Source organism: Trichosurus vulpecula, chromosome 3 (genome assembly GCF_011100635.1).
Source record: "Trichosurus vulpecula isolate mTriVul1 chromosome 3, mTriVul1.pri, whole genome shotgun sequence".
NCBI classification, from domain to species: Eukaryota; Metazoa; Chordata; class Mammalia; order Diprotodontia; family Phalangeridae; genus Trichosurus; species Trichosurus vulpecula.
Window position 1 is genome coordinate 181,813,006 of NC_050575.1, and position 7,818 is coordinate 181,820,823.

The following is a 7,818-nucleotide window of genomic DNA, read 5'->3' on the forward strand; positions in this document are numbered from 1 at the left end:
CCTTGATTCAGTAGGAAATGCAGCCCAGACCCCATTTACTTAAAATGTGCCTCCAAGGACCTGATTGCCAGGGAATCCCCAGGCAAAAGATACCCTGAAAGATGTCAAATAACTTGGAGATCCTGCCCTCCAGACCTTGGATGACTAGAAGAGGCTGTAAGACCTACTAGTTGAGATACTGATTTGCCAGCAGAATTCTCCTCAGTCCCAACTGGTCAGGACCTACCCCCTATACGTTGATTGTCCAGGAACCTACCTTTTGAGCCCTGATTGCCAGGAAATCCTCTTTTGTCTAGGAAGGATGGGAGAAGGTAGTATTGTGGCCCTAGACCAGGAGGAGAAAACCCTCTTCTCAGTGATGAAGTGGAGGTGACTCCTCTTGTGGCTATGCTCATTTTGGATGTAGGTGATATATTCATCTGGCTTCTTGGGCTCATAGTAGTAATAAGGCATTTGGTGGGGGTGGGGCCACTGGCTGCAGTAGTTGGGCAGCATCACCCTACAGATGTGGACCTGGTCACAGAGCTCTCCTGCAATTACCATGATGAACTAGTCTATGCTCAGCCAGGATGGAGACTGTCCTTGCCTATCTCACCCCAGAAAAGCTCATCAAACTGATGCATGTGGGTGGGTGAGATGGCATAAGAAGCCATCTTGGGTAAGGAAAGACCCATGCCCTGGCTGCCATGGGGTTTCTGCATTTTGTTGGGAGGTCCCCAGAAGATGCACACAATCTCCAGTGTCTTATTGACAAACTTCTGGGGCCACCATAGAACATGGTACCCATTGGAGTGAGCCACAACTTGAAAGATGGTCTTGCTACCTATGTCTGCCTCATAGCCTGAGGTGGGTACATCATGCATATGGTACACTGCTCTTTCAATCTCTGGTCCCAGCTTCATGTCCAGAAGGCCGCTTGAGCTGGTGATGATCACATTGGTGACAGTGGGAGGTCAGTGTCTTGTTGCTAAGGACTGGGACATAGCTGTTAGCAATGGCCCACTACTTCAGTTTGGGTGGCTGGTGGAAGCAGCTTCAAAGAGAACTATAGGGGAACAAGTTGTTGATGCTGTTGGAGCTGTAGAGGATGAGGAGGCTGATGAACACAAGCAGGGCCCCTAGCACCACTTATCATTGGCCCTTATTCATGTCTCTCTAGCAATCTTGGAGTAGGAGCAGCCTTCCAGTCACCCAGGAGAGAGAGAAAAAGGGTCAGACCTTCCCCAGGTAGTGCTCGTACCCAGTCCTGTTCATGTGGTGCTGAAGCTGGGCCCCCAGAACCTCTGCAGCCCCTGAGCTGCTGCTGGCCCAGGCTTCACTGCCCATTCTTGCCGTTCTTTACTTAAGTGCTTGCATTCCTTTAGCTTGGAAGTTATTGCTTCTTTGGTCCTCAGGCCTAGCTTGTCCCTGATAGTTGGCTTTTCCAAACTTTGAAAAGCAGGAGAGGATTCTCCCCTAGCTGAATCTGAATTAGGTTGCAGAAGGTAGTTGGAGAAATATTAAAAGGAAGCCCTAACGTGTACAAAGAACAAAGACACTTAAAAATATGGAATGAAAGAATAAACCCGACTAGATATTTTACCGTTGTTCATTTCAGTGTTGGATGAATAATCTGCAAATTGTTTGAAGAATCCCCACATCACAGAGGCAAAAGGGACTTCAGAAGTCATCAAGCCCAACCTATACCAGAGCACAAACACCCTTTTCAACATTCCTGACAGGTGATCATTCAGTCTTTGCTTGAAGATCTTCCCTGAGGGAGAACCTTCCACTGCCCAGGCCATCTACACACTTTGAGGTGAGCTAATTGTTAGAAAGATCTTCCTCAAGCAAGCCTAAATGACTCCCTTAGCAACTTCATTTCATTGTTTCTAGTTCTGCCTTCTCTGGGGCTAAGTAGAATGAATCTCTTCCCTCTTCCAGGTGATAGCTCTTCAAATACCTGAAGGGAGCTAGCATGTTTCCTCAAAATCTGCTCTTCTCTAAGCCAAACACCGCAGTTCCTTCCACCTCACAGAGGATTTCTTATGGCATGATCTCAAGACGCTTCATTCAATTAAATTCAACAGATGTTTATGGAGTCTCTGTGTGCTCTGCTTTGTGCTAAGTCAAGAGCCTTGGGGCTAGCTGAGTGCTTCAGATCAGTCAGATCTGAAAATATGACCATGAATAAGAGTAGGAAGAAAGGATTTCTTTTGTCCAGATTTCAGGAGCCCATATATCTGCAATATGAGTGAAGTCCATCCCTATCGCATTCAATTAGGCTTTCATCTCTTCACCAATGGGTAGCTGAGGGGGTATTGTGTATACAGTTTGGGGCCCAACTCGAGGAGAGTTTGCAAAGGTGAAGATGAATGATAAGCTTCCTTCTCTTTCTTACAATCTCCGGTATATGTTGCAGTTTGTGCCACTCGATCTATTAATTATATTCTATTTTGTACTATTAGCTAATTGGTAGTCTTTTCTTCCTACAGTGTGGCAAAGCAGACAGAGAACCAACCTCAGAGGCAGAAAAACCTGGTCTTCAAATCCTGCCTTTTGAGACATGCTTCTCTGCAGCCGCCTACAAATCTCTGAGCCTCTCAATCTGGGCAGGTCTTTAAGACTCTAAGTTGTAGGCAGGGGTGGGCTGGAGTCAGTAAAATTTTAATTGTGAGCATTTAGACCTTAAAAATTGCAAACTCTACAAATCAGAGCTTTGTTGATTGTCTAGACTTAAGAAAATGATGGAGAAAATATTAATAACACAGATTAAACTTAATGCATTTATGTTGCCAGAGAGCCAGTTGCTGAACATTTATGAGAAGATTCAGGAGGGAAGCTGCTGACCTGCATTGGTAAAGCAAATTTCCTAGCCCCAAAGTTCCCTATACCAATGAAATCATAGGTTGAGTCCTATCTCTTCTTCCCAGTTAGACCATAAGATCTCTTAGGGCAGAGATGTCTTTGTTTTCCTTTTAAAAGCCTAATAGTATAGGATAGTAGGTCCTCAGTAAGTGTATTATGTAATATGTATATGTATATACATGTATATATAATTATTTGTATATATATTTATGTCTACATATGCATATGTGTGTGTATTTCCCCTCTACGGTATTGGAAAAGATCTGTAATTTCATCAATGTGGGTTTATTATCTCAACTGATGAAGATCATGTTCCCTGTTGTGAGAGATCTCGTAAGTTGGTATAGCCAAAAAACCATTTCAGCCATTAGTGGCCAACTTTATTGTGATGAGCCCTTTGATGACAGACCTATAGTGCCCATACCCTAAACAATTCAAGTTTGGCAGAACCTGCCAAAGCTTGGGCATCACTGGAATAGCTTTTGAGAACCCATGGTCATCTCTATTCCAAGTAAGATTTTAGTGGAGCTTGGTGGTGTTGGGGCAACAAGGTGGCACAGTGGACAGAATGCCAGGCCTGGAATCAGGAAGACTCCCATTCCTGAGTTCAAATCTAGCCTTAGATATTTATTCACTGTGTGACCTTGGATAAGTCACTTAACCCTGTCTGCCTCAGTTCCTTATCTGTAAAATGAGCTGGAGAAGGAAATGGCAAACCACTCCAGAATCTATGCAAGAAAACCCCAAATGGGGTCACAGAGAGTCAGATGTGACTGAAAAACAACTTAACAACAACAAATATAAATATCAACACATATTTATATATTATATCCATTATGATCACCTAAAGGGACAGAGGCATATAGTTTCTAGGAACAGTTGAGAACAGTTCCTAGAAATCACATTCAAAGTAGATTTTTAAAAAGCCCGTAGGATGTGGAGTTCAAAGGGACCGTAGAGGCTATTGAGTTTAACTCCATCTGTTTTTTTTTTTTCAAATAAAGAAACTGAATCATAGAGAGGTTAAGTGACTTGGTCATGGCCATACCCCTAGTAAGTGTCTCTGTAGTAAGAGTTGAACCTAGTTCTTCCTGACTCTAAATTCAGTGTTCTATCTACCACATCATGGTGGCTCTCACTAGGGCTATAAGAAACTCTTAGTGGGGCCATCTTAAAAACCAGGAGAACAGGCAATATATTCATGCTGATGTCATTCTCTAACAGTATTGACTACTTAATAACCGAGTTGCCTTTTTATCATTCCCTTCATTGAGGGGGCAGGAGGGCTCTAGGAGAGGGATTTCATAGGAACAGGACCTTAGAGGGAGATGGCCCTCAGGTGGTTGTGCTGGGGTTTAGAAGAGACTGATGAAGTGGGGGTGGGGTAGGGTGGAGAAGCATGTTTCCTCCATGTCAGTGCCTGGGAGCAAAGCTCCATTCACCTCATTCTAGTTGTGGCTCTGTTCACAGGGCCATAAACTGAAGGCTGTTATCTCCTTTGTCCATGTTTTAATAGAGTGTATGCATGTGTGCATGTGCGCATGCGTGTGTGTGTGTGTGTGTGTGTGTGTGTGTGTGTGTGTGTTTGTGGTAATGGAAAGCTAGCAAAATAAAGCAGGAGAAGAGGCTTAGCTCATTGTTTAGTTGTGGAAGCCGCAGACCAGAAGCCAGATATATCATTATTATGGTGCCTTTACTCATCGGTTCTCAGGGTGCCTGAGGAGAGAAATTGGGCAGGTGTAAAAATGAGATTAGGATAGAGGTGGTTCTACCTGGGGTGAACAAGTAGAACTTCAGCAATTTGGGGCTATTTAAAGTACTAGGAAAGAAAAACTATGGAGAGAACGAAGGGATCCTTTTCACAACGTTGAATTTAAATGCAGAGAAGGCAGCAGAGCCAAGAACTTCAAATGAAAAATGATTCAGCGACTCCACATGTGGGTGAAAGTAGGGGATGGATGAAGCTGGGGAATAGTGGTGCAAGATGAGAAGAAGAAGGTGGTTAATTAGATAGTACAGATCTCTATCCAGGAGTGACACTAGTCAATATTGACATTTCCAATTCCTTGCCAAATGTTGTGTTGAAACATCCCTTATGACTTTTCATCTATCAGATTCACTCTACTAAGCCTCTCAGTGATATCTTTGGCAGGGGGGTGCTGGGATGGGAGGAATGAGGAGGGGGACAGGGAGGTTTATTCCACTTCATACTTCCTCTACTGAAGCCAGTTTAAATGGGAGACAGCATGGAGTGGTTGAAAAAAAAATAGGATTTGAAGTTTGAGGGTCTGGTTTCAAATCCTAACTTTCCTACCTGTCTGACCTTGGGCAAGTTGCTTAACCTTTCTGGGACCCACTTCCATATATAAAAAATGACATTTTGACTAGATGGCATCTAAAGGTTCCTTCTAGCATTAAACCTGATAATTTCATTCTACATCAAAATGCAGCTGCCTTCTCCTAATTAACCCAATTTTATAGACTGTTCAGCTGGAGAAGTTTCATTTTCCCAGTGACATGTTGAGTAGAAACATTTGTAAGTAAAATGTTTAAGAATACTTGGAGAAAGAAAAGCTTTGGGGTTAACCTTCAAGAAAGCCAAAAAAGGGTGAAATCAGCTTGACAGGTTTCTGACCTCAGCCAAAGTATGCGCAAGGAAAGTAAAGGGGCTGTGTTGGGAAGATCAATTGCTTCCCCACAGTATTAATTCCCAGCATGTGTTCAACTGTTGCTCAGTTTCTCTCCACCCCACCCCACCGACATCCATTTCAATCTGATTTAAACAAATCTGATTGTTCACCTTTCAGTCTGATTGTTAAGCTTCTTTCTGAAGTAGTGTGGATCTGTGGCTCTGAACTACAAGTTCTGAAGCTGTTGCTGCCTCCTCCCTGCACCCCCATCCTCCAGTTAATTTGGGATGGAAGGATATTGGCTAATTACTAGGGCCCCAGAGGAAAGACATTTTCTTTTTTGCAATTTGCTCTTGGGTAAAAGACAAAACACACAAACAGCTCATCTAACTCAGAAGTACAAATAATTCCATCTGTTCAATTTGTGAGAAAAAGTTGGATTCTGTCTGCTCACAACCTGGGAAACAGTTTATTCTTTTATAAATTTCTCCCTTCACTAAAGCCCTTTAATATCCTGGTACCTCATTAGGCTTGGAGGTAGCTATGGGTTCTGTAATCAAAACAAACATTTATATAGTGTTTTAAGGTTTGCAAAGCACTTTAAAAATACGATCTCATTTGATCCTAACAGCATCCCTGGGAGGTAAATGCTATTATCCCCACTTTACCTCTGAGGAAAAGAAGACAATACCACTGAAACGCAATCTCTGGTAGGTCCTAACATGTTGGAAACAACCCAAGTATGGCACTGGATGTTATTCATCAGAGAACTAGATTATGCTCAGAGGGGTTCATTTAATTTAATTCAATAAGCATTTATTAAGCACCTGCTGTACATCAGGCACTGTGCACTCTTAAGCAACCGAGATGCACAGACAAAAATGCAAACAATCTCTGCTGTCAAAGAGCTGACATTCTACTGGGGACAGGGAGACAACTTGTACACAGATAAGTACGTTCTATCTATCTACCTACCTATCTGTCTATCTATCTATCTATCTATCTATCTATCTATCTATCTATCTCTGTCTATCCCTATCATCCATCTACCCATATACCCATCTAGTCCTTTCTTTTTCTCTTCCTCATCTAGATTATCTCTTCTCTCTCTCTCTCTCTCTCTCTCTCTCTCTCTCTCTCTCTCTCTCTCTTTCTCTCTCTCTCTCTTTCTCTCTCTTCCTCCACCCTCTCCCCTTCTCCCTCCCCTATCATCCCTCCATCTATCTATTCACAGAAGAGTGGAAGGAGAAGGTTTTTTATATTTCTTCTTTGGATTCAAACTTGTTCATTGTAATTTCTCAACATTTATGTCTAATTGTTTTGTGGTGGCGGTTGTTTCCATTTCCATTGTTGTAGTCGTTATGGATTTTTTTTGGTTCTGCTTGCTTCACTTTGTATCAGTTCCATAAGTCTTTCCATCCTTCTCTGACTTCATCATACTGATCATTTCTTACAGCACAGTGATATTCCATTATATTCACATGCCACAATTTGCTTAGCTATTTCCTAGTCAGTGGACATCTATTTTGTTCCTGGTTCTTTTCAACTGCAAGAAGTGTGAGTATGAATATTTTAGTATGTACATGGGGCCCTTCTCTTTATCAATGACTTTTCTGGGGAAGCAGTGAAATCTCTGAGTCTGGACATTTTAACTCTGGTGGTAGAAGTATTTGCCATCTGATGGTCAGCCTAAGTAAGTTCCAAGAGTCTCGTCATCACTTTGGCCATAAGAGAGTCATATTTTGGCACTATCTACTAAGTCAAAATCCACTGCAGAGGGAAACGGCAAACCACTTCAGTATCTTTGCAAAGAAAACCCCATGGACAGCCTTGGCCTGCTATGGTCTACAGGGTCACAAAGAATTAGACACAACTGAATGACTAAAGAACAACAGTAAGTCAAAGAGAGTCTATGATCTGCCATATTGAAATATGTTATTCCCAAAAGAGAGTGTCAGGCCACTTATAGAAGGGAAGATTTGACTGTCTATGGACTGTGCTTTCTAGCTGGACCTGAGAGATAACTTTATTCTAAGACATAACTTTATTTTTGTTTTTGGTCCCAGTACACAATTGCACCAGAGTAGGAACCTTCAGGTGATGATTTGACAGAGAACTTTCCAAGAAAAAAACTACCATGGCCTCAAATTTGAGAAGGCATTTACTTTCCAGCTTAAACATGTTGACCTGCCTGCAAAATATCCTAACTAGTCAGGAAAAAATACTAGACTCGGAGTCAGAAGACCTGAGTTCAAGTGCTACCTGTGACATTTATAAGCTTTGTAACTGAAGGTAAATCACTTAACCTCACCTACCCTATTTCCTCATCTGTAAAATGGAG

The 7,818-nt window shown here is 42.3% G+C and overlaps 1 pseudogene; it reads right to left on the minus strand.

The window, feature by feature from the left end:
• Positions 1-292: 292 nt before the first annotated feature.
• On the minus strand, positions 293-1,326 carry LOC118842326 (annotated as a pseudogene).
• Positions 1,327-7,818: the final 6,492 nt, after the last annotated feature.